General features: G+C 41.9%; 1 long non-coding RNA gene across 4 annotated transcripts in view; it reads right to left on the reverse strand.

Annotated features, from left to right (window-relative positions):
• Nucleotides 1-27,538, reverse strand: part of LOC309649899 — a 309,487-nt gene that overhangs the window by 149,387 nt on the left and 132,562 nt on the right. For all 4 annotated transcript variants that reach the window (XR_014257347.1, XR_014257348.1, XR_014257349.1 and 1 more), the window contains one exon: nucleotides 15,856-16,451. This is a non-coding gene — a long non-coding RNA (uncharacterized lncRNA). The remainder of the gene's footprint in view (nucleotides 1-15,855; nucleotides 16,452-27,538) is intronic.

Genomic DNA, 27,538 nt, shown 5'->3' on the forward strand with positions numbered 1-27,538 from the left:
CGCTTTCTACCCTCACTTCTGACTCAATAAATTCTTTTACCACCCGCGTTGCCGGCCCCTTCACTGCACTCTGTGGCATTTTGGTGGCCCCTACGGGGAGTGCCTCTCTCTCCTCTCTGTGCCTTTTCTGATCGTCTTCCAACACGCAGTGATCGGCCTACTGGGCCTACTGACTTGGGGCAATTGAAGGTCCCCGGCAGGGGCTACTCCTCAGTGAGACCGGAAGCCCTCCGGGTCGGGACTCTGACCCGCTGGCACCCTAAGGGATACGGTCTCTTCTTCTCTTCAACACCGCGGATGGTCTGAGGTCCCTGGAGACCCGGGATGGCGCACCCTGGCCAAGGAGACTGTTCGGACGTAAAACCTGGCCCCATACGGATCGACAGTCCCTGCCCAATCAGGTGGAAGTGTCCTTTGGCCCTAGCCTTGGGACTCCTCACTTCCAACGCCTGGTGCAGTTGGCAGCGGCAGCTCGTCTGGGGCGAATCCAGGCACGCTGTGAGATCCCCTTTTCCTTTCCATTCTCCCTTGAGGACCATCCATCCTGATCCACCAACATCTCCAGGTACTTCAAACCAGTCGAGTCACCACAAAACCAGCGAGTTTCCCTTCTCGGCTGGCCCGAGACCACTTTCCACTCCCTCCTCTTGGGCTGTTCACCCTTAAGGCCCGACACCTGTTGGCTGGGTGTCAGGAGGCCTCTGTCAGACAGAGCATGCCTGCAGAGGTCCTCTATTCTGTGGGGGGAGGTGGCGCCCCAGTCTAGAGCGCAACCTCAGGTCCCTTGCGGACACTACAGAGGCCCATCTCCCTCTAGGGACAACTTTTGGGCAGATGCTGTGTTTGGTTACGATCCAATATGGGTCTAACACCCTCTATTCCTGCTGAGTCACCTTTGGGATGTATTTTTAAAAACTGGACTAAATTTGATCCCCAAACTCTCAAAAAGAAACGGCTAATATTCATTGCTAGATCAGGAGGTCTGGCCCCTCGATTGATCCCTAAACTATAACACTATCCTGCCGCTTTATCTCTTTTGTCGTAAACTTGGGAAGGACTCTGAGGTCCCCGACATTCAGGGCTTCATGGCCCTGTCACAAAACCCCAAAATATGACAAAGTGGTCTCATGTGTCTCTCCAAATTCTGCTCTTAGGCCTGACACCGATATTGTCCACGACCCCTCCTTCAATCTCTCCTGCACTCCTCTGCCACCTGTTCCCCTCCCACCACTCCTCCTCCCTACCCCGACGTCCTCTCGCCTCCCCACACCCATTCAGGACCATGTAAGCCCAGAGGGACTAGCTATTCTGGCCATTCACTTTATCAGCCAAGCTTCATCTGATATCAGACAAAAACTCCAAAAACTTGAACAGGGACCCCAAACTCCCTTTGCTGTCCTATTGGATACAGCCTTTAAGGTCTTTAATAACTGGGAGGAGGCCTTGAGAGCCCAGAGGGCTAAACAGGAAGATGAAAGATAAATGGCAGGCCCAATATATGCAGCCGCGATTGTTAGTTCCCTGTCCATTTTGGGCACTCCCGTGGCTCACCCCAGCCAATCAAAGGGGACAGCCGCCCCGGCCCGTTCCTGCTCCTGCTGCGGCCAACCAGAGCACTTCAGTCGGGAATGTTCTAGGCCTCAGGGCTACAAGCCCTAACGGCAAGCAAAGTGGCCACTGGAAACGGACTGTCCCCCTCTCCCTCAAGGGGGAGGGCCATCCTCCACCCAAAGGCCCCATGCACCACTGGGAGGCCCCCGAGCTCCAAGAGCCCCTCCCCAGGGACAAATGCCCTTGATGCTTTTCCTGGACCACAAAGAGCCATATGAGGAACCTCTCCTGTTGCAGGACTGACAGGGTCCAGGGGTTATATAGGCTCCCATGTTTTCCATCTCTATGGAAGAGCCCCGGGTGACCCTTGATGTGGCAGGGACCAAAATTACTTTCCTCATGGATACAGGGGCCACATATTCCGCGCTGACCCCTTTTTCTGGTCCAACCTCTCCGTCCTTGATCTCCCTCACCAGCACTGACGGCAAACCACAAGCGGCCCATTCTACACCTCCCTTGACTTGCATGATAGACACACACCTTTTTACTCATTCCTTTCTGGTCTTGCCTCCCTGCCCTATCCCCCTTCTGGGCCAAGACATTATGTCTAAACTACAGGCTCATTTGCGCTTTCTTGAGACCCACCGGCCCTCATGGCACTCTTCACACCAGATTCCTTTTCCCACATAAATCCCTCTTTATCCTTCTCCTGGCAGGGCCACCTTTGTTTAATTTACTTGTTCATTTTGTCTCCAATAGACTTCATTCCATCAAGGTACAAATGGTGATAAGACAAGGATTCCAACCTCTACAATCAATACAGTTGACTACTCTTGAACAGGACTCCCAGAATTTCTACTCACACAAAATCCCATAGCCCCATGGCCGATCAGCAAAGCCAACCGGGATCCCAAGTTGCCCCTTCTCAGCATGAAGTAGCCCGAGATGATGTCGTTGCCCAGATGTCAATGATCTGACTTTGCTGATCTGTCAGGGGGGAAATGTGGAGCTTAACAATAGAACAGTCACCTTAGGCAGGGGAGGTCATTTCAAGATAAGGCAATCGCATCATCCCCCAATGGAAAATTACCAGCAGCCACAAGCAGTGGGCATTCCAGGATGACTGAGTTACGACATACCCAGCCCTAATCACCATATGGGTGGAACATTAACCCAAGGTTGACCAGAAGGGACCATAAAAGAAGCCCAGGACTTCCCTGGTGGTCCAGTGGGTAGGACTCTGTGCTCCCAATGCAGGGGGCCCGGGTTCGATCCCTGGTCAGGGAACTAGATCCCACATGCATGACGCAGCTAAGAGTTCGCATGCCACAACTAAGATGTCTGCATGCCGCAACTAAAGATCCTGCATGCCACAACTAAGACCCTGTGCAGCCAAAATAATAAATAAATAAATAAATATTTAAAAAAAAAAAAAAAAAAAAGAAGCCCAGTTTCTCTCCCCCCGTGCAGACCCTCTCTTGATCTTGCCTGCTGCTCCCTTGCAGTGTATCCGATAAATCTTGCTTCCTACCCTCGCTTTTTTTAAAAATTTTATTTATTTATTTATTTTTGGCTGTGTTGGGTCTTCGTTGCTGTGCATGGGCTTTCTCCAGTTGCAGCGAGTGGGGGTCTACTCTTCGTTGTGGTGTACAGGCTTCTCATTGCAGTGGCTTCTCTTGTTCCAGAGCATGAGCTCTAGGCACGTGAGTTTCAGTAGTTATGGCACGTGGGCTCAGTAATTGTGGCTCAAGGGCTCTAGAGCGCAGCCTCAGTAGTTGTGGTGCATGGGCTTAGTTGCTCCGCGGCATGTGGGATCTTCCTGGACCAGGGCTCGAACCCGTGTCCCCTGCATTGGCAGGCAGATTCTTAACCACTGTGCCACCAGGGAAGTCCAACCCTCGCTTCTTTTACCACCTGTGTTGCTGGCCCCATCACTGCACTCCATGGCAACGTCTTCAGCATTCATCTATTGCACATGTATATTAAAATTCAACAGTGACTTCTGGTAAGCACAAAACAGCCTATCTTTCCCACTGATTACAACTAAGAACTGTGAATAAAATACAAGATGCAACTAACTACTTGAGTCTGTAAAGTTAAGGCTGGCATGCAGATTGGGAGGAGAGCCAAAACTTGAAGAATCACATGTAACTGGGGTGAGTTACCATGATTATTTTATTCTTTTATCTCCTGGCTTTGACCTGAGAGTGACCTCAGTGGGGGATTGCACAGCAGGGAGCAGCAGTGAAAACACAGAGAGAAACCCTATCTTTCTGGCCAGAGAACTAAGAGAAGGGGCTCCTACAGCTTGGGAGTCTGGTGGTGACTCCCTCTTTTTCTCTCTTGGTTCTGGCTCAAGGGTGGCCCAAGTCACAGAGTGTACAGCAGTGGGGGCAGCATATAAAACTGAGAGAAAACTCACCTTGATGGCCAGAGGAACCAGAAAAAGGAGACCCTGTGGTCCAAGACTGTAGGGGTGAATCTCCATTATTTTTTCCTCTTTTTCTCTCACCACTTTGCACTGGGGGTAGCCCCAGCCATGAGGAACTGTGTGGCAGCACTGGTGACAAAAACTTGAAGAGAAACCCCTTCTTTCAAGCAGGAGGACTGGAAAAAATAGATCCCTGGAGGTTGGAGAGAGTAAGGAAAGTACTGGAGAGGCTATAGAAAGGAAATCCTAATTCTGTGTATGAATTTACACAAATCCTGGGTTAATCTCGGAGCTGTACATGCATGGAACAGACCTAAAGGAGCATAGCCAAGGCTGAGAACTGAGTTATGATATAAACTACCACCCAAGTCCCAGACTAAGAGACATTCATGTGTGGGACAGACCCAAGGCACCACAGCAAAGGTTTGGAAAACACTTAACACTGAAACCACAGGGCACAGAAGGTGAGACAGAGCTTGATGTCTGAATCTAACCAGGCCAATTATCTGCTAAATCAGAACAAACAAACATCAACATTTTCCAAAGGATTTTGACAGGACTTAGAGTCTCACAACATAAAATTCAAAATGTCCAGGATTCAATCCGAACTTGCTTGACATAAAAAGAATCTGGCAAATAGGACCAATTCTCAAGTGAAAGACAATCAACAGAAGCCAGCTCTAAGATGACTCAGATATTAGAATTATCAGACAAAGACTTGAGAGCAGCTGTTATAACCATGCTTTATGAGGAAAAGATGCTGAATGGAGAGGTTCTCAGAAGAAGAACAGAGATATAAATAAATAAATATTTCCGTTTAGTTCATTTATTTATTTATTTATTGTTGCACTGCATGGCATGCAGCATCTTATTTCTCCAACCAGGGATCGAACCCATGCCCCCTGCAGTGGAAGCGCAGAGTCTTAATCACTGGACTGCCAGGGAAGTCCCAAAATGGAAATTTTAGAATGGAAAGATTCAATATCTGAAATAAAAAATTCACTGGAGGAGCTCAACAGTGGAATGGAGGTGGCAGAAAAGAGTCAATGAACAGTCACACATTTTCCAATCTGATGAACATAAAGGAAAAAAGATTAAAAAAAAAAACCAATGAATAGAGCCTTAGTGAACTGTGGGACAATATCAACAGTTCTAACATTCATATCATTGAAGTCCCACAGACAGAGAAGAAAACATTTGATGCATAAAATATATCTCAAGAAATAATGGATGAAAACTCTCCAAATTTAATGAAAGACATAAATTTACAGATTCAAAGAGTTCAGCAAACCCTGAACGGAATGAACTCAATAAAACCATGCCCAGGCAAGAGTCAAATTACTGAAAATCAAAGATTAAAAACCAAAGCTTCTTTAAAGTAACCAGAGAACAAGGGCTCATTACATATAGAAGAGGAACAATACGCATGATTGTGAATTTCTCACTAGAAGCAAAGAAGCTAGAAGACAGCTGAATGACATCTTTAAAGAGTTTAAAGAAAAGAACTGTCTACCCAGAATTCTATTTCCAGTGAAAACATATGTCAGGAATGATGACAAAGTGAAGACATTTAGATGGAGGAAAACTATGAGAATTTGTTGTCATCAGACCTGTTCTATAAGAAACGGTAAAGGAAGTTTTAGGCTGAAGGAAAATGATACCAGAGGGAAACCTGTAACTTCAGGAATAAAGGAAAAGCAACAGAAATTGTATATATCTGGGTAATATATTTTTCTATTTTTCTCCTTTTAAGTTACTTAAAATACGTATTACCTGTTTATTTATTTTTAAATTTTCATTTATTTATTTTATTTATTTTGGCTGTGCCAGGTCTTAGTTGCAACACACGGGATCTTTTAGTTGCAGCATGTGGGATCTTTTTAGTTGCGGCACGCAGACTTCTTAGTTGCGGCATGCATGTGGGATCTAGTTCCCTGACTAGGGATTGAACCCGGGCCACCCTGCATTGAGAGCATGGAGTCTTACCCACTGGACCAACAGGGAAGATCCTGTATTAACTGTTTAAAGCAAAAATTAGTACATTTGTCTAGTGGGGTGTTCCATGTATGTAGATGTAATGTATATGACAAGTATAACATAAAAGTGGATGAAGGGACCTAACCTATATGGTTGTAAGGCTTCTATATTTTACTTCGGGTGGTAACAATATTAACTCTCAGTCTACTGTGAAAGGTTAAGTATGTATATCATAATTCCCAGAGCAACTCCTGAAAAACAAAGTCATATAGCCCCAAAGCCAATAGGTAAATTAAGATGCAATAATAAATACTCAAATAACCCAAAAGTAAACAGAAAAGGGGGAAGAAAACATAAAACACAGAAAATAAAATGGTAGACTTGAATTCAACCATATTAATAATTATATCAGATGTAAATTATATCAGCTGTAAATTATATCAGATATAATTAATAATTATATCAGATGTAAATAATTATATCAGATGTATATCCCTGGCAGTCCAGTGGTTGAGACTTCACGCTCTCACTGTGGAGGGCCTGGGTTCGATCCCTGGTCAGGGAGCTAAGATCCCACAAGCTGTGTGGTGGAAAAAAAAAAGTAAATGGTTAAACACTCCAATTAAAGACAGATGATCAGATTGGATGAATCAAGGTCCAAGTGTATTCTGCTTATAACAAATCCACTTTAAATATAATGATATAAATAGGTTAAAGATAAGAGTTGAAAAACATATGCAATGAAAATACCAGTAGAAGAAAGAATAGCAAAAGAAAAAAAACCAACACACACACACACACACACCCCCAAAAAAACTCAATCAAAAAATGGGCTGAAGACCTAAGCAGACATTTCTCCAAAGAAGAGATACAGATGGCCAACAGGCACATGAAAAGATGCTCAATGTCACTAATGATAAGAGAAATGCAAATCAAAACCACAATGAGGTATTACCTCATACTGGTCAGAATGGCCATCATCAAAAAGTCTACAAATATTAAATGCTGGAGAGGATGTGGAGAAAAGGGAACCCTCCTACACTGTTGGTGGGAATGTAAATTGGTGCACCCACTATGGAGAACACTATGGAGGTTCCTTAAACTAAAAATAGAGCCACCATATGATCCAGCAATCCCATTCCTGGGTATATATCCAGAAAAGACAAAAACTCTTAATTCGAAAGGATACATGCATCTCAATGTTCACAGCAGCACTATTTACAATAGCCAAGACATGGAAACAACCCAAGTGCCCAGATGATTGGCTTAAGAAGATGTGGTACATATACATACAATGGAATATTACTCAGCCACAAAAATGAATGAGATATTGCCATTAGCAGCAACATGGATGGACCTAGAGAAGGTTATACTTAGTGAAGCCAGACAGAGAAAGACAAATATTATATGATATCACTTATATGTGGAACCTAAAAATAATACAAATGAATCTATATACAAAACAAACAGACTCACAACATAGAAAACAAACTTACAGTTACCAAAGGGTAAAGGGAGGTGGGGAGGGATAAATTAGGAGTATGGGATTAACAGATCCAAACTACTATCCATAAAATAGATAAGCAACAAAAATTTACTGTATAGCACAGGGAATTATATTCAATATCTTGTCATAACCTATAATGGAAAATAATCTGAAAAAAAAACTGAATCACTTTGTTGTACACCTGAAACTAACACAACACCGTAAATCAACTATACTTCAATTGAAAAATGAATGGAATGGGTATGTTAACATTAGACAAACTAGACTTCACATCAAGCAGTGTTATCAGGAATAAAAGAGAGACATTACAGAATGAAAAAAAAAGGTCATCCCAACAAGAATTCGTAACAATCCTAAATGTATATGCACCTAAGAACAAGGATGCAAAATACAGTGAAGAGAAAACTGATACAACTGAAAGGATAAATGGACAAATCGACAATTATACTTGGAAATTTCACCTACTCCCCTCTCCATAATCAACAGAACACGCAAATCAGGAGAACACAGAAAGTCAGCAAGGATATAGAAGACCTGAACAACACCATTAACCAACTTGACCTAATTGACATTTATAGAACACGCCAATTAGGTATCAGAACAGCATCAGAACAACACTTTCCATGTACACACTGAAAATTCACCAAGACGGATTATATTTTGGGCCATGCAAGAAACCTTAACAAATTTAAAATAATTGAAAATCATACAAAGCACGTCTCTGACCATAATGGAATTAAACTAGAAATCTGCAACAGAAAGATATCTGAAAAATCCCCCAAATATTTGGAAATTGAAACACACTTGTAAATTGTTCATGAGTCAGGAAAACTATCTCAGTGGAAATTAGAAAATAAAAGAAACAAAAATACAACATATCAAAACCTCTATGAGGCATTAGAGCAGTGCTTAGCGGCATTGGTTGCTAGTAACTGTTTAATAATAGGCTCTCTGGAAGGGGGAAGACGCCCTAGTGCATAGTATTTCTGACTTCTGTGGTGTAAATACTCCCACTCCAGCTGATTTCAAGGTGACATCACTGAACACAAGGTTGGGAAGAGGTGGGCACAATTGAGTCTCACGGCTCCAGGTCACAAGTGCCTGAAGGGAAATTGTAGCATTAAATACTTATATTAGAAAAGATGAAAGCTCTCAAATTAAAAAAAAATCTAGCTTTGCATTTAGAAAATGAAAAAGAGCAAATTAAACCCAAAACAAGCAGAAGGAAGGAAATAATAAAGAGCAGAAATCAGTGAAATCAAAAATAGAAAAAAAAAATCAGTGAAACCAAGAGCTGGTTCTATGCAAAGATCAATAAATCAACAAACCTCTAGTCATGACCAAGAAAAAGAGACAAGTGACAAACTGCCAATATCAGAAATGGAAATGGAGAGATCACTATAGACTCTACTCACATTAAAAGGATAATAAAGGAATATTATGAACAATTATACCATGTATTTGACAACTCAGATGAAATGGACTAACTACTTGAAAGACTTGAACTACCAAAACTCAAGAAGAAATAGATAACTTGAATAGTTCTATATTAAAGAGGGTTCTGGACCCAATTCCAGCATGGGGGTGGGAGGGTTTTTCCATATCGACAATTCTCCGACACTAGCTGGGTGTCCTAAAATTCAATACAATTCTGACACTATCTACCTGGAGATAGCATCAGATCCCACATGTTAAGAGTTCAGTCTTTTTTTTTTTTTTTTTTTTGGCCACACTTGTGGGATCTTAGTTCCCTGACCAGGGATCAAACCCAGGCCTATGGCAGTGAAAGTGTGGAGTCCTAACCACTGGACCACTAAGGAACTCCCGAAAGTTCAGTCTTACAAGACTGCCTCTCCCCACGTACCCCCCTGCCCCCATGCACCCCACCCCCGCCCCCATGCGTGCACACACTTACCCACCTACCCACACACACACACTTCAGATGCTAGTTGCAAGTCCAGGTTATCAATTGTGCTTCTAACCAACTGGCTATAGATGGGAGGTTCCAACGACGCCCTCCTTGGATTCAATTAACTTGCTAGAGAGGCTCATAGAACTCAGAGAAACATTTTACTTACTAGACCACTGGTTTATTGTAAAAGGACATTACTCAGGAACAGCCAGCTAGAAGAGATGCATAGGGGAAGGTATGGGGAAAGGGCTCAGAGCTTCCAGGCTCCCTCTGAATGTACCACTCTCCCCAAATCTCTATGTGTTCACTAACCCGGAAGCTCTCTCGATCCTTTTGGGTTTTTATGGAGGCTTCATTACATAGTCATGAAACTGAGTCCCCCTAAAACCAAGTTCCTCTGCCGAGTTTATGATTAGCCTCTCTATCCAAAACTTTATTCCTTTTCTTGTCCCACACATGTTCTCCCTCAAGATTGAGGAGGATCAAAGAAAAGGGGGGACTGTGACTGAGCAGGACCTTATGGGGTCTTCCCATGACAGATTCCGCACCCCACCCCCCGCCATGTCCTCCACCTGCCTCTTGTTTGTAGAAAATCTTTAGCTGCCTAGGCCTTCCCTGAGTTCCAAAGAACAAATTTAATCAGAAGTGAGAAAATGCAGAGACAGAGGAAAACAGTTAAGCAAGACAAAATAATAATAGTTTACCCATTAAACAAAGTCAAGGACCTTTAGTACCTCCTCAAGGGCTAGACAGTATTCTGAGGCATATCCTTGAGCCGTTTTGCAGATACTGAAACCCCCACCAGGTGGAAGAAGTTAACTGCACGCTGACCACAAGCACACAGACCTCAGACAGGTTGGAACCAGAAGCTTAATGATGCTGACTCCCAATTACCTCACCACCAACCAGTCAGAAGAGTGTCCACGAGTTGATCATGCATCTCACAACCCTCTCCTTTACCCTATCTTTAAAAACCCTTCCCTGAAATCCAACAGGGAGTTTGGGTCTTTTGAGAATTAGTGGCCTGGACTCCTTGTTTGGCCTTAACAATAAATGCTGCACTTTCCTTCACCACAACCTGGTGTCAGTGGACTGGCTTTATTGCACACAGGTGAGCAAAGTTTGGCTTGGTAACAGCCACAGTCGATTAAATCATTAGCGTTTGGTGATTGATCCAACCTCCAGCCCCTCTCCCCTCCCCAGAGGTCAGGTGAGTTGGATGGAAATTCCAACACTCTAATTACATAGTCAGCTTCTCCAGCGACCAGCTCCCATCCTTAGGTGCTATCCAAAAAAGTCACCTTATTAACATAGCAAAAAACACGTTATTGCTCTCATCACTTAGGAAATTCCAAGCGTTCTAGAAGCTCTGTGCCAGAAATGGGGATGAAGACCAAATACATATTTCTTATTAAAAATCACAATATTACATATATCAAAGAAATTGAATTTATAGTTAAAAACCTTCCAACAACAAAAACTCCAGGTACAGACAGTTCTGCTACCAAACATTTTGGGGGAGAAATAATACCAGTTCTACACAATATCTTTGGAAAACAGAAGAGGGGAGAATACTTCCCATTTCATTTGATGAGGCCAGCCTTACCGTATTACTGAAGCCAGGTAAAGATGTTGAACCAGGTTCGTTCTCCGACGCACAGCAAGCCAAACACTGAGATGCCGAGGTTTGCAGCAGAGGAAGGACTTATTCACAGGGCAGCCAAGCGAAGAGAACAAATCTCAAACCCGCCTCCCTGAATGCAAGAGGCTCAGGGTATTTATAGGATAAAGCTGGTGGGTGGGGAGCATGGGGAGCATGGAGAAAGGTGATTGGAGCTAACAAAAAGGTGAAACAATTGTTCTGCGCAGGTGCAATGAACCCACATGCTTCTTCATGGGACACATGTCCAGAAAGTGGCAGCGACAGCATGTTCTCAGGGTGGAGCTCCTGGCCCTCTGACTTCAAAAGGTTATCGGACATTCGCACATGCCCAGGTAGGGGATCGGTAGTTCCAATCAGTCTTAACTAGCTCAAGCTGGAACTGGACACAGCTGACTCCAAGTTTCTGAAAAAACAACTTGGGCAAACACCTTATTGTTTAGGCTACGTGATGCTTGGAGGACATGCAAATTTTTGCAAAAACAATTAAAGTGAGCCTGATCAGTGAAGGCAGTTTACAAGTTTAATGGATCTAACTGATGATTGCCCTCAGTTTCAAAGACATAACAAGAAAGAAAAACTGCAAACCAATGTCCTCCATGAACACAGAGGGGAAAATCTATAACAATACATTATCAAATCGAATTCAGCAGCATGTAAAAAATGTAATAATCACATCCAAGAGGAGTTCATCCTGGGAATGCAAGGCTGGTATATACAGTTGAAAATCAATCAATGAAATTTACCATCTTAAGAGTAAAGAAAAAAATTCATGTGATCATCTCAATACATGAAGAAAAGGCATGTGACGATATCCATTCATGATAACAATCAGCAAAATATGAATAGAAGGGAACTTCCTCAACCTGATGAAGTTGAAAACCTACAACTAACATCATATTTAATCATGAAATAATGAATGCTTTTCCCCAACATCAGGCACAAGTGAAAGTTGTCCATTCTCACTGCTCCTATTCAACATCACTGGAAGTTTTAGCCAGTGCAACAATGCAAGAAAATAAATAAAAGATACACTGATTGGAAAGGAAGAAATAAAATTGTCCTCATTTCCATTCGATATGATTATCTACATAGAAAATTCAAAGAATCTACAAAAAAGCTCCTGCAACTAATAAGTATGCCTTTCAAGACTGCACGATGCATGATCAATATACAAAAGTTAATTGTATGTCTATATAGTAGCAATGAACAATTGGAATGTGAAATAAGAAAGAACAATTTGCGGGCTTCCCAGGTGGCGCAGTGGTTGAGAATTTGCCTGCCAATGCAGGGGACACGGGTTCGAGCCCTGGTCTGGGAAGATCCCATATGCCACGGAGCGACTAGGCCTGTGAGCCACAATTGCTGAGCCTGTGCGTCTGGAGCCTGTGCTCCGCAACAAGAGAGGCCGCGACAGTGAGAGGCCCGCGCACCGCGATGAAGAGTGGCCCCCACTCGCCGCAACTAGAGAAAGCCCTCGCACAGAAACGAAGACCCAACACAGCCATAAATATAAAAATAAATAAATTTAAAAAAAAAAAAAAAAAGCTCTCATCACAAGGAAAAAGAAATGTAGCTGTGTGGTGATGGATGTTAACTAGACTTATTAAAAAAAAAAAAAAAAAAAAAAAGAACAATTTGCAACCACACCAGAAAAAAGAAATACTTAGTAGGTATAAATCTAACAAAATATGTACATGATCTGTATGCTGGAATCTATAGAATACTAATGAAAGAAATCAAAGCAGACCAAATAAATGGAGAGATATACTTTGTTCATGGATTGGAAGACTCAATAATGTTAAATATCAATTCTCCTCAATATATCTATAGATTCATGCAATCCCAATTTAAAAGAACAGCAGAAATTTTTGTTAGTAATTTTTGTCAGTATCAATAAGCAGATTCTAAAACGTATAGCAAAAGGAAAAAGGAAATAGAATAGCTAAAACAGTTTTGGGAATGAAGAACAAAGTTTCAAGACTCATGCTACTTGATTTCAAGACTTTCTATTAAGCTGCAGTAATCAAGTCAGTGTGGTATTGGCTGAAAGATAAGATCATAGAATAAAATAGGTTGTCCAAAAATAGACACAAATATGGTTAGCTGAGTTTTGGCAAAGATGCAAAGGCAATTCAATTGAGAAAAAAATACCTTTCAAGAAGAGGTGCTGGAACACCATTTCCATATGCAATCCACAGGTAAAAAAAAAAAAAAAAAAAATCAACCTTGGCCCATTCCTCACACTTCATACAAAAATTAACTTGGAATAGATCACAGACCTAAATATAAAATGTGAAAAAATAGGAATTCCCTGGTGGTCCAGTGCTTAGGACTTGGCACTTTCACTGCCATGGGCCCAGGTTCAATCCCTGGTCAGGGAACTAAGATCCTGCAAGCCACGTGGTGTGGCCAAAAAAAAAAAAAAAAAATGAAAGAGTAAAACTTCTAGAAGAAAACATAGGAGAGAATCTTTATGACCTTTTGTTAGGCACAGGCAAACACAATCTGTAAAAGAGAAAAATAAAGTTTACCTCCTCATAATTAAAAACTTCTTCTCTGCTGAAAACACTGTTAAGAGATGAAAAGACATCCTCACTTCCTGAGACCTTACTTGTTGGGAGAAAGTATTTGCAAATCACATACCTTAAAAGGCCTTATATCTAGAATACATAAATTACTCCCAAAACAACAATGAGAAAACAAGAAACTCAATAAAAAATGTTTGAAAAGATACTTCCCCAAAAAAGATATACAAGTGTCAAATAAGGACATGAACAGATGCTCATTATAATTAGTCATTAGCAAAATGTAAATTAAAAGCACAATGGCATACTTCTATACACCTACTAGAATGGCCAACACTCCCCCGCCACAAGTCACCCTGTCTCCCCTAAGCTGTACTGGCAAAGATGCACAGCAACTGGAACTCTCATACATTGCTAGTGAGAGGCTGAATCCACAAAAGGACAATGGCCAGAATCATATAAAGAAACAGAGCCATGACCTACAACCACTGGAGCAACCAGCCAGAGACCTTAAACCACACCTCTGAAGCAACCAGTCTAGAAAGCCAACCCACAACCTCTGCAGTAGTTGGCCCCAAACGGTCAGGACTTCGTCAATAACCGCCAGCTTCCCTAATTTTTGCCCCTGCTTCCAATTTAGGACCAACCAGAGAAAGATATACTACGGGCTCCCTTAACCAATCACATAGGATGCCCCACTTCTAGTTAGCTCGGGCCTACAGCCTTTGCAAGGCCAACAGCCTCCAATCAGGAAATACCTGAAGCCATCCCTTTTTTCCATTGTAAAGCTTTTGAGCTACCCCGCCTGCCAAACACAAGTGATACTGGCTGACTCCCTTGCCATATAGTAAGCTCTGAGTAAACAACCTCTGTTTGCTCTCATATGGGCGATCTTTGTTTATTTCCCCACTGGTGGGAATGCAAATTTTCATGGCCTAGAGAAATCCACAAGGTTCCACAAATTTCTGTGGAAGTCTTCAGACTAGTAGTCTCACTATAACTCTGGCCTCTAATCCCAGCTCCCAACATTGTGTCTCTGAATGGTCATTGAATAAACTTAGATGCAAAATTCGGTTCACATCAGATCACATCACATCAAATATTTCATAACATTTATGAAAGGTCCAGAAGGTTTAATGGAGGAAATACATCATGCAGCACAGAGCACTCAGCAATCTCTTTGCCCTCCCATATCCTGCTACATTTCTCCACGACAGTTAGGAGCAATATTTATAATGAATTAAATTACACAGCTGGGGGACTTCCCTGGTGGCTCAGTGGTTAAGAATCCTCCTGCAAATGCAGCGGCACAGGTTAGAGCCCTGGTCTGGGAAGATCGCACATGCCGCAGAGCAACTAAGCCCGTGCGCCACAGCTACTGAGCCTGCACTCTAGAGCCCGCAAGCCACAACTACTGAAGCCCACGTGCCACAACTACTGAAGCCCGTGAGCCGAGAGCCCATGCTCCGCAACAATAGAAGCCCCCAAAATGAGAAGCCTGCGTGCCGCAACGAAGAGTAGCCCCCGCTCGTCGCAACTAGAGAAAAGCCCGCATGCAGCAACAAAGACCCCATGCAGCTAAAAATAAATAAATAAATAATAAAATAAATAGATAAACAAAAACCTTGAGGATATTTTTTAAAAAATTACACAGCTGGGTCCCACTTTGATGGAATAACACTTGTAAAATACACTGTTAACATATGTTAAGGTCCTTATACTTCCTTCCACAATTTCAGCTGGCCCTACTATACTGGAGCCTCAGTTTTGGATTTTTGAGTTCCAAAAGCCTGGACGTAAAGGGATAGGGAATGACTCCTGTGCATAGATGATGGCTGTGGGAAAAGACAAGCCATGCCTGTACCTTTGATTGCAGCCAACGGGTCACCTACTGACTGTTTGCCCTAAAACTCTGCTTAGCCCCTGTCTGAAATATCTCACATGGGTGGCCCTTCTTACTACATCAATGTTATTTGTTAATTGCTTTGCTGATTGATCAGTTTTCTAATAGCACTTCCATGGACTTGGTTCAGTCTTCTATCTTTTTCAACACTTGGAGTTTCACTCTGCAGCCAACTAGATGGGCAAGGTTGGTAGCTGGTGCTAATAAGGGAGGAATGTATATGAGTAAGGACTAATTTTGTAAGTGGCCAGTTCATCATGAATACTTTCTGGCTTTACATAAGCTTATGAGTTTGGGGATTCAGAAAATAAGTATGTGGACCATATGAGTTATTTATTGCTACATTATCATTACCTCAGTGGCTTAGGGCAACAAACACTTATTACCTCATACAATTTCTGAGAGTCAGGTGGTTCTAGCTCAGGTCTCTCATGAGGTTTCAGTCAAGGTGTTGGCTGGGGCTGTAGTCATCTTAAGGCTTAACTGGGGCTGGAGGAACTCACTCACATGGCTGTTGGCTGGAGGTCTGTTTTTCACTGGCTTGTGGCAGGAGAGCTCAGTTTATTGCCATGTGGAGTGCTCCATAGAGTTTCTTTTCTTTTTTTTTTTTTAATAAATTTATTTATTTATTTATTTTTGGCTGCGTTGGGTCTTCAGGCTTCCTCTAGTTGCGGTGAGTGGGAGCTACTCTTCATTGTGGTGCGAGGGCTTCTCATTGCGGTGGCTTCTCTTGTTGCGGAGCACAGGCTCTAGGTGTGCGGGCTTCAGTAGTTGTGGCTCGTGGGCTCTAGAGCACAGGCTCAGCAGTTATGGCGTACAGGCTTAGCCGTTCTGTGGCATGTGGGATCTTCACAGACCAGGGCTCGAAACTGTGTGCCCTTCATTGGCAGGCGGATTCTTAACCACTGCGCCACCAGGGAAGTCCTACAGAGTTTCTTAATTGTCCTCATGACATAACAGCTGACTTCTCCCAGAAAAGCAGCTGAAGAGACACAGAGAGAAGGAGAGAAGGGGAGAGAGAGAGGGAGATGTCTTTTAGCTTCAGAAGTCATATACCATCACTTCTGCCATAGTCTATTGGTTACAAAGACCAACCTTGATACAGTTTGGGAGGAGACTATGCAAGGGCATGAATACCATGAGTTGTGGGTCCCTGGGGACTGTTTTGGAGACTGGCTACCACTGTATGCCCTCTGGCCCCCAACGATTCATATTCCTTCCACATGCCAAATACACTCATCCCCTGTCAGGGCACCCCAAAGTCTAATCCCATTATAGCATCAGCCTGAAGTCCAGAATTTCATCATCTAAATCAGGTCCAGGTATAGATGAGGTTTCTCAAGCATATATTCTATTTTATTTTTAATAAATTTATGTATTTATTTTTTAATTTTTGGCTGCGTTGGGTCTTCATTGCTGTGCATGGGCTTTCTCTAGTTGTGGCAAGCGGGGGCTACTCTTCATTGTGGTGCATGGGCTTCTCATTTTGGGGGTTTCTCTTGTTGCGGAGCACAGGCCCTAGGCGCAGGGGTTTCAGTAGTTGTGGCACACAGGCTCAGTAGTTGTGGCACACGGGCTGTAGAGCACAGGCTCAGTAGTTGTGGCGCACAGGCTTAGTTGCTCCGTGGCGTTTGGGATCTTCCTGGACCAGGGATCGAACCTGTGTCCCCTGCACTGGCAGGCAGATTCTTAACCACTGCGTCACCAGGGAAGTCCCTCAAGTATATATTCTTAAGTACAGTTTCTCCAGTGAAATTCCTCTTCTTCTGAAGACCTGTGGACTAAAGAGAAAGTCATCTGCCTCGCTCCCCCAACATACAGTGGTGGGCTAGGCATAGGATAACATACTCATTCCTATTCAAAAAGCAGGGAGAGGGCAGACAGCAGAAGCAAGAAGAACTACAATCCTGCAGCTTGTGGAACAAAAACCACATTCACAGAAAGATAGACAAGATGAAAAGGCAGAGGGCTATGTACCAGATGAAGGAACAAGATAAAACCCCAGAAAAACAACTAAATGAAGTGGAGATAGGCAGCCTTCCAGAAAATGAATTCAGAATAATGATAGTGAAGATGATCCAGGACCTCGGAATAAGAATGGAGGCAAAGATCGAGAAGATTCAAGAAGTGTTTAACAAAGACCTAGAAGAATTAAAGAACAAACAAACAGAGATGAACAATACAATAGCTGAAATGAAAAATACACTAGAAGGAGTCAATAGCAGAATAACTGAGGCAGAAGAACGGATAAGTGACCTGGAAGACAGAATGGTGGAATTCACTGTTGCAGAACAGACTAAAGAAAAAAGAATGAAAAGAAATGAAGACAGCCTAAGAGACCTCTGGGACAACATTAAATGCAACAACATTCGCATTATAGGGGTCCCAGAAGGAGAAGAGAGAGAGAAAGGACCAGAGAAAATATTTGAAGAGATTATAGTTGAAAACTTCCCTAACATGGGAAAGGAAATAGCCACCCAAGTCCAGGAAGCGCAGACAGTCCCATACAAGATAAACCCAAGGAGAAACACACCAAGACACATAGTAATCAAACTGGCAAAAATTAAAGACAAAGAAAAATTATTGAAAGCAGCAAGGGAAAAACGACAAATAACATACAAGGGAACTCCCATAAGGTTAACAGCTGATTTCTCAGCAGAAACTCTACAAGCCAGAAGGGAGTGGCATGACATACTTAAAATGATGAAAGGGAAGAACCTACAACCAAGATTACTCTACCCGGCAAGGATCTCATTCAGATTCGATGAAGAAATCAAAAGCTTTACAGACAAGCAAAAGCTAAAAGAATTCAGCACCAGCAAACCAGCCCTACAACAAATGCTAAAGGAACTTCTCTAAGTGGGAAACACAAGAGAAGAAAAGGACCTACACAAACAAACCCAAAACAATTAAGAAAATGGTCATAGGAACATACATATTGATAATTACCTTAAAAGGGAATGGATTAAGTGCTCCAACCAAAAGACACAGGCTTGCTGAATGGATACAAAAACAAGACCCATATATATGCTGTCTACAAGAGACCCACTTCAGACCTAGGGACACATACAGACTGAAAGTGAGGGGATGGAAAAAGATATTCCATGCAAATGGAAATCAAAAGAAAGCTGGAGTAGCAATACTCATATCAGATAAAATAGACTTTAAAATAAAGAATGTTACAAGAGACAAGGAAGGACACTACATAATGATCAAGGGATCAAGCCAAGAAGAAGATATAACAATTATAAATATATATGCACCCAACATAGGAGCACCTCAATACATAAGGCAACTTGCTAACAGCTATAAAAGAGGACATCCACAGTAACACAATAATAGTGGGGGACTTTAACACCTCACCTACACCAATGGACAGATAATCCAAACAGAAAATTAATAAGGAAACCCAAGCTTTAAAAGACACAATAGACCAGATAGATTTAATTGATATTTATAGGACATTCCATCCAAAAACAGCAGATTACACTTTCTTCTCAAGTGCGCACAGAACATTCTCCAGGAGAGATCACATCTTGGGTCACAAATCAAGCCTCAGTAAATTTAAGAAAATTGAAATCATATCAAGCATCTTTTCTGACCACAACGCTATGAGATTAAAAATCAATTACAGGGAAAAAAACGTAAAAAATACAAACACTTGGAGGCTAAACAACACGCTACTAAATAACCAAGAGATCACTGAAGATATCAAAGAGGAAATCAAAAAATACCTAGAGACAAATGACAATGAAAACACGACGATTCAAAACCTATGGGATGCAGCAAAAGCAGTTCTAAGAGGGAAGTTATAGCAATACAAGCCTACCTCAAGAAACAAGAAAAATCTCAAGTAAACAATCTAACCTTACACCTAAAGGAACTAGAGAAAGAAGAACAAACAAAGCCCAAAGTTAGCAGAAGGAATGAAATCATAAAGATCAGAGCAGAAATAAATGAAATAGAAACAAAGAAAACAATTGCAAAGATCAATAAAACTAAAAGCTGGTTCTTTGAGAAGATAAACAAAATTGATAAACCATTAGCCAGACTCATCAAGAAAAAGAGGGAGAGGACTCAAATCAATAAAATTAGAAATGAAAAAGGAGAAGTTACAATAGACATGGCAGAAATACAAATCATCCTAAGAGACTACTACAAGCAACGCTATGCCAATAAAACGGACAATCTGGAAGAAATGGACAAATTCTCAGGAAGGTATAACCTTCCAAGACTGAACCAGGAAGAAATAGAAAATATGAACAGACCAATCACAAGTCATGAAATAGAAACTGTGATTAAAAATCTTCCAACAAACATAAGTCCAGGACCAGATGGCTTCACAGGTAAATTCTAACAAACATTTAGAGAAGAGCTAACACGCATCCTTCTCAAACTCTTCCAAAAAATTGCAGAGGAAGAAACACTCCCAAACTCATTTTACGAAGCCACCATCACCCTGATACCAAAACCAGACAAAGATACTACAAAAAAAGAAAATTACAGACCAATATCACTGATGAATATAGATGCAAAAATCCTCAACAAAATACTAGCAAACAGAATCCAACAACACATTAAAAGGATCATACACCACGATCAAGTGGGATTTATCTCAGGGATGCAAGGATTCTTCAGTATATGCAAATCAATCAATGTGATACACCATATTAACAAACTGAAGAATAAAAACCAGATGATCATCTCAATAGATGCAGAAAAAGCTTTTGACAAAATTCAACACCCATTTATGATAAAAACGCTCCAGAAAGTGGGCATAGAGGGAACCTACCTCAACATAATAAAGGCCACATACGACAAACCCACAGCAAACATCATTCTCAATGGTGAAAAACTGAGAGCATTTCCTCTAAGATCAGGAACGAGACAAGGATGTCCACTCTCACCACTATTATTCAACATAGTTTTGGAAGTCCTAGCCATGGCAATCAGAGAAGAAAAAGAAATAAAAGGAATCCAAATTGGAAAAGAAGAAGTAAAACTGTCACTGTTTGCAGATGACATGATACTATACATAGAGAATCCTAAAGAGACCACCAGAAAACTACTAGAGCTAATCAATGAATTTGGTAAAGTTGCAGGATACAAAATTAATGCACAGAAATCTCCTGCATTCCTATACACTAATGATGAAAAATCCGAAAGAGAAATTAAGGAAACACTCCCATTTACCATTGCAACAAAAAGAATAAAATACCTAGGAATAAACCTACCTAGGGAGACAAAAGACCTGTATGCAGAAAACTATAAGACACTGATGAAAGAAATTAAAGATGATACCAACAGATGGAGAGATATACCATGTTCTTGGATTGGAAGAATCAATATTGTGAAAATGACTATACTACCCAAAGCAATCTACAGATTCAATGCAATCCCTATCAAATTACCAATGGCATTTTTTACAGAAGAAGAACAAAAAATCTTAAAATTTGTATGGAGACACAAAAACCCTGAGTAGCCAAAGCGGTATTGAGGGAAAAAAACGGAGCTGGAGGAATCAGACTCCCTGACTTCAGACTATACTACAAAGCTACAGTAATCAAGACAATATGGTACTGGCACAAAAACAGAAACATAGATCATTGGAACAAGATAGAAAGCCCAGAGATAAACCCACACACCTATGGTCAACTAATCTATGACAAAGGAGGCAAAGATATACAATGGAGAAAAGACAGTCTCTTCAATAAGTGGTGCTGGGAAAACTGGACAGCTACATGTAAAAGAATGAAATTAGAATATTCCCTAACAGCATACACAAAAATAAACTCAAAATGGATTCGAGACCTAAATGTAAGACCGGACACTATAAAACTCTTAGAGGAAAACATAGGAAGAACACTCTTTGACATAAATCACAGCAAGATCTTTTTTGATCCACCTCCTAGAGTAATGGAAATAAGAACAAAAAAATAAACACATGGGACCTAATGAAACTTAAAAGTTTTTGCACAGCAAAGGAAACCATAAACAAGATGAAAAGACAACCCTCAGAATGGGAGAAAATATTTGCAAACGAATCAACGGACAAAGGATTAATCTCCAAAATATATAAACAGCTCAGGCAGCTCAATATTAAAGAAACAAACAACCCAATCCAAAAATGGGCAGAGGACCTAAATAGACATTTCTCCAAAGAAGATATACAGATGGCCAAGAAGCACATGAAAAGCTGCTCAACATCACTAATTATTAGAGAAATGCAAATCAAAACTACAATGAGGTATCACCTCACACCAGTTAGAATGGGCATCATCATAAAATCTACAAACAACAAATGCTGGAAAGGGTATGGAGAAAAGGGAACCCTCTTGCACTGTTGGTGGGAATGTAAATTGAAACAGCCACTATGGAGAATAATATGGAGGTTCCTTAAAAAACTAAAAATAGAACTACCATAGGACCCAGCAATCCCACTACTGGGCATATACCCAGAGAAAACCGTAATTCAAAAAGACACATCCACCCCAATGTTCACTGCAGCACTATTTACAATAGCCAGGTCATGGAAGCAACCTAAATGCCCATCGACAGACGAATGGATAAAGAAGTTGCGGTACATATATACAATGGAATATTACTCAGCCATAAAAAGGAACGAAACTGAGTCATTTGTTGAGACGTGGATGGATCTAGAGACTGTCATACAGAGTGAAGTAAGTCAGAAAGAGAAAAACAAATATCGTATATTAACGCATGTATGTGGAACCTAGAAAAATGGTACAGATGAACCGGTTTGCAGGGCAGAAGTTGAGACACAGATGTAGAGAACAAACGTATGGACACCAAGGGGGGAAAACCGCGGTGGGGTGGGGGTGTGCTGAATTGGGCAATTGGGATTGACATGTATACACTGATGTGTATAAAATTGATGACTGATAAGAAAAAAAAATGGCATGTGATACTTAACAAAGGAAATAAACACACACACATACACACACACAAACACACACACACACACACGTAGAAAAAAACAAAAACAAGATACATGCACTCCAATGTTCACTGCAGCACTATTTACAACAGCCAGACATGGAAGCAACCTAAATGTCCATTGACAGAGGAATGGATAAAGAAGATGTGGTACATATATACAATGGAATATTACTCAGCCATAAAAAGAAATGAAATAATGCCATTTGCAGCAACATGGATGGACCTAGAGATTATCATTCTAAGTGAAGTCAGACAGAGAAAGACAAATATCATATATCACTTACATGTGGAATTTAGGAAGATGATACAAATGAACTTATTTACAAAAGAGAAACAGACTCACAGACTTCAAAACCAAGACTTTGGTTACCAAAGGGGAAAGTGGTGGCGGGGGGAGGGGGGGGGGAGAATAAATTAGGACGTTGGGATTAACATACACACACTACTATATATAAAATAGATAACCAACAAGGACCTACTGTACAGCACAGGGAACTCTACTCAATATTCTGTAATAACCTATATGGGAAAAGAATCTGAAAAAGAATGGATACATGTATAACTGAACCACTCTGCTGTACACCTGAAACTAACACAACATTGTAAATCAACTATACCTCAATATAAAATAAAAATTAAATTTAAAAAGAGGTAATTATTATGGATGGTTATACCATTTATGCAAAAATAAAGTACAAATTTAAATTGTCAAAAAAATTTTCCCCTCAACTTGTTATTTTGAAAAATTTTAAACCTGCAGAAAAGCTGAAAGAACAGTACAGTATATAACCTTTCCATGGATTGACCAATTAACCTTTGCCATGTGAGTTTTTATCTCTGTAACTACGTCTGTATCTACGTGTAGACGTGTATTTACACATGCACGTATGTCTCTATAATCAATACATTTATATCTATACACATTTTTTTGTTGTTGGATCACATAAAAGTTGCAGACAGCATCGCCCCTCACCTCTAAACTCTTCAGCATTATCTCCTAAGATGAAGGACATTTTTCTACATAATCACAATACCACTAACAAACCTAAGAAAAGTAACAGTAATTCAATAGTACCAACTATATACAGTTGACCCTTGAACAACGTGGGGGGTTAGGGGTGCCAACCCTCTGAGCAGTCAAAACAGAGTTGGCCCTCTGCATCCGAAGTTCTGCATCTGAGGAGTCAACCAACCTCAGATCATGTATTACTGTAGTATTTACAAGTGGAAAAAAAAGTGTGTAAGTGGACCCATGCAGTTGAAATCCTCATTGTTCAAGGGTCAGCTGTAGTGTGGTATTCAAATTTCCTTATATTTTTAAAAAATGTCTTTTACAGCTGTTTGTTTTTTAGGTGGAGGGGGCTTAAGGATCACCACAAGGACAAAGGTGCATAGGTGTGAAAACTCCTGCAATAGTGATTTTTCAAAAATGCAAAGAACCTGAATCCTGGAAGCTGTAGATAGGTAAAGTTGACTGACATTGACCCTGAGGAAGACGCCAGAACAGAAAATTTTCTAATTTAAATTGTATTCTGAATGGATAATATATTCACTTGGTTCAAAACTCAAGAGGTACAAAACGTTTGTTGAAAAGTCTTCTTGCCCCTGTTCTCTAGTCACCCAGACTTTTTTACCTGAGCAGCCAGTATTAGCAGTTTTATATTTTCTTCCAGAGATAATGTATGCATACACAAGCAAATATGAAAATACTTCCCTTTTTCACACAAGTAGTAGTGTTTTATCACTTAATATAAATCATATAATTTCACTAAGTCATGGGGTTGATTCCTTTGACAAATACTGAGTACCAGTTATGTACTAGGTACTGCTCTCTCATTAATACATATATTTTGAAATAATTATAGATTCACAGGAGGTTGCAAAGTCTAGAGGGGGTGGGAGTGACAAAGCCCCCTTCGCCATTTTTCCCAGCTTTACATGTTTATAGTACAATATTAAAACCAGGAATTTAATGTTGGTATAGCAACAGGCACCTGTTTTACAAACTGGAGATGGAGCAGTGAACAGCCCTCAAGCAGGGCGGGGTAGATAAATACGTAAAATGTATGTTAGGTGGTGGTGACGTGTCCAGTGGGAAAACAAGGAAAGAGGAATAGGTTTGTGTGGGTGTTTTTCAATATTTTATTATGAAAATTTTCAGACGTTAAGAAAAGTTGAAAGAATTATACTGAGAATACCCATATATCTACATGTTACTGCATTTGTGTGTGTGTGTGTGCGCGCACATGCAAATTTTAAGTAGGGTGGTCAAGGAAGGTCTTGCTGAGAATGTGATAGTGAAATAAAGACCCAAAGGAGTCCAGTGGTTAGGACTTGGCGCTTTCACTGCTGAGGGCATGGGTTTGATCCCTGGTTGGGGAACTAAGATCCCTCAAGTCTTGTGGCCAAAAAAAGAAAAGAAAAAAAAAGATCCAAAGGAGTTGGGGGGGGGGGGGAAAGACCATGGGTTTCTGGGGGAAGAGTTTTCCAGGCCGAGGGCACAGCAATTAGAAGGTCCTGAAGTGGGAACATTCTTGGGGTGTTGAGGGAAAGCAGGGAGGCCAGGGAGCTTGAAAAAGAGGCGATGAAGTCAGAGGTAATAGGGTGTCTTTTGACTGCTTATAGTGGTTTTTGCCAGGTTGAACATTTTTATTTTTATTAATTGCATTTATCAATAAGTCTTTTAAAGCTCCTAGGTTTTGCGTCATACTTTTAAAAAGCCCTCACCATTCTGAGATTGTTAGAAGATTCTCACTTCCTTTTCTAGTATTTTTAAGATCCCATCCTTTCATAATATTAATTCTTTTATGACTTTAGTTTTTATATTTAAATCTTTCATCCATTTGGAATTTATCATAGTGTAAGGCATGAGGTACAGATCTGGCTTTACTGTTTTGTCCAAATGTCATTTATTAAACAACCCACCTTTCCCTGATTTGAAATGCCACCTTTGCTACACTCTAAATTCCTGTACGTGTGTATTTGGGTCTATTTCTTGACCTAGTGTTCTACTCCATTGATCTGCCTGTGCACACTTATTGATTGTGGCTTTATGATATGTTCCAATATCGGGTAGGAAGAGTAGGTTACTAAAGTGTGTTTAAGCTTGACCAAAATAACTGGTAGGAACCAGAATGGGTTCACAATTCAGAACAGGGCCTATCAGACTAGCCCTTCTGGGTTTCTGGATCGATAGCCCAGGAAATGGGGAGAGTGCTTGACTTCAGCAAGCTCTTCATCAGTCTCCCAATATGCTTGTGGCCAGTGTAGCGAATGGTGGCCACATATTAGGAGAGTTAAATTATTCAAGCAGTTAATAATCATACCCAAAGGACAATAGAGCAGGGTCATCCTGGAGATTTCTTGGGCTGTGTTCCAGACCTTGCTCAAAATTCCTCTAAGTAACGTGGATGGAGAGCTGTGTACTAAATTTTCGTGGGACACAAAGTCGGAAGGCTAGCATGTATTTGGAATTGTCTGACAAGGATTTTTTTTAAAGTTGCATGGTAGAATTTCATAGGGGTCAGAATATGGTTCTGTCTTTGGGCTTCTCAAGCAACTGCATAGTATAGGAAGTTGTGGTTTAGCAGAAAGAGGGGGATACAGAGATGGGTGGGGGCTTAGGAGAGCCTGGATCAGGTGACAAAAGGGGGGGTGGGGATGTGGGTGGATGGGTTAGTGGGGGGCCTTGAAAGATCTGCCCAGGAGTTTGGGCTTTTCTCTAGGTGGCAGGGATTCCTTTAACGTTTAACCTGGAGGAGGGAAGCGACAAGTTCTATCTTCCATCAGCTTTGGCAGCCCGTGGAGGAGAGCAGGAGCCTGAGGGGTCAGGGAGGAAATGAACACTGGTGTAGGTGGCGGATGTTGAAGCGTGACTTTGGGCCGTGGCCATGGGCAGGGACGCGCAGGGCGGGCTGTCGGCTGTCTAAGAGTGCCCTTTGGCCTGCTCTCTGGTATCCGTGAATGCTTCAGTTCTGGGGACTCTTGCCAAAGGCTGGCTGGGCCTTGCCTGGGGACAGTCTCGAAGTCTTTCCACTTTTTCCCAGGAAGCAGATTAGTCTTCTGCCATCTCTCAGTACCATGTGTCAGTGTCATTGCTTACAATCCCCCAGAGATGGGGCTTTGAGAGGATAGCTAGCTAGAAACTATAGATAATCCCCCAAACGGCAGGGCCTATGGCCAAGATTGAAGTAATTTGGGGGTTCTTGAGCGCTTATGGGGTACAAGCAGGGTAGCAGGCATTGCGGAAACAAATAATACATTATTTGAGATCCTTCTCTAAAGGGATTCACAACCTGGCAATAATTAGAACACTTTGAGCAGTTCCTCTAGGATAGCAAGCAGCTGGATATGTGGGGTTTGGAGCTCAGGAGAGGGATCGGGGCTGCAGAGAGATTTGGGAGGGGGTAAGTCACCCCAGGAATATGATTTGAGTGAAAAAAGTAGGCTGTGTATGGAACTCAGAAAACACCAACATTTTAAGGGCAAGAGGAGCCTGTAAAGAAGAGTGAAGGGAACTTGGAGAGGGTGATGTCCCAGAAAACGAGAGAAGAGCTTCAAACGGGAGAGGGAAAGCATCAGTGCTGCTGAGAAACGTCCATGGGATTTGTCAGTGATCAGTGGGTTTGGGCAGAGCAGTCTCAGAAGGGTGGTGGGGGCAGAACTCAGTGGGGGAGTTGGAAGGCGAGAAAAGGGGGAGAGCAAGATTCTGCACAGGAAGGAGAGGGGAGAAGATGGGGTAGTGAGGGCGTTGGCCACGGGCAGGCTCTGTACCACCCCGATCTCCACCCAGGCACTGTGGCCACTGTGCAGGCCACTGCCCACCCCGCTCTGCTCCTGGCGCGTTCTCTGCACGCTTTCTGTCTGCTGCGGAGGGCCAGCTCCTCAGCCTCGCGCATGATTCCTGTCACAACCTCCAGGGAGAGGCAGAGCTCCCCAGGCAGGTCTCAGGCTCTGGTCACCCCTAACAGAGGCAGAGAGCTGACGTTTTCACAGGGGCTTTGGACATCCCATCTAAAATCACCTCTCCTGGGACTTCTCTGGCGGTCCAGTGGGTAAGACTATGCACTTCCACTGTAGGGGGCAAGGGTTCGATCTGTGGTTGGGGAA

The sequence above is a fragment of the Balaenoptera physalus genome, assembly GCF_965194825.1.
Source record: "Balaenoptera physalus genome assembly, chromosome: 20".
In the NCBI taxonomy this organism is placed as follows: Eukaryota; Metazoa; Chordata; class Mammalia; order Artiodactyla; family Balaenopteridae; genus Balaenoptera; species Balaenoptera physalus.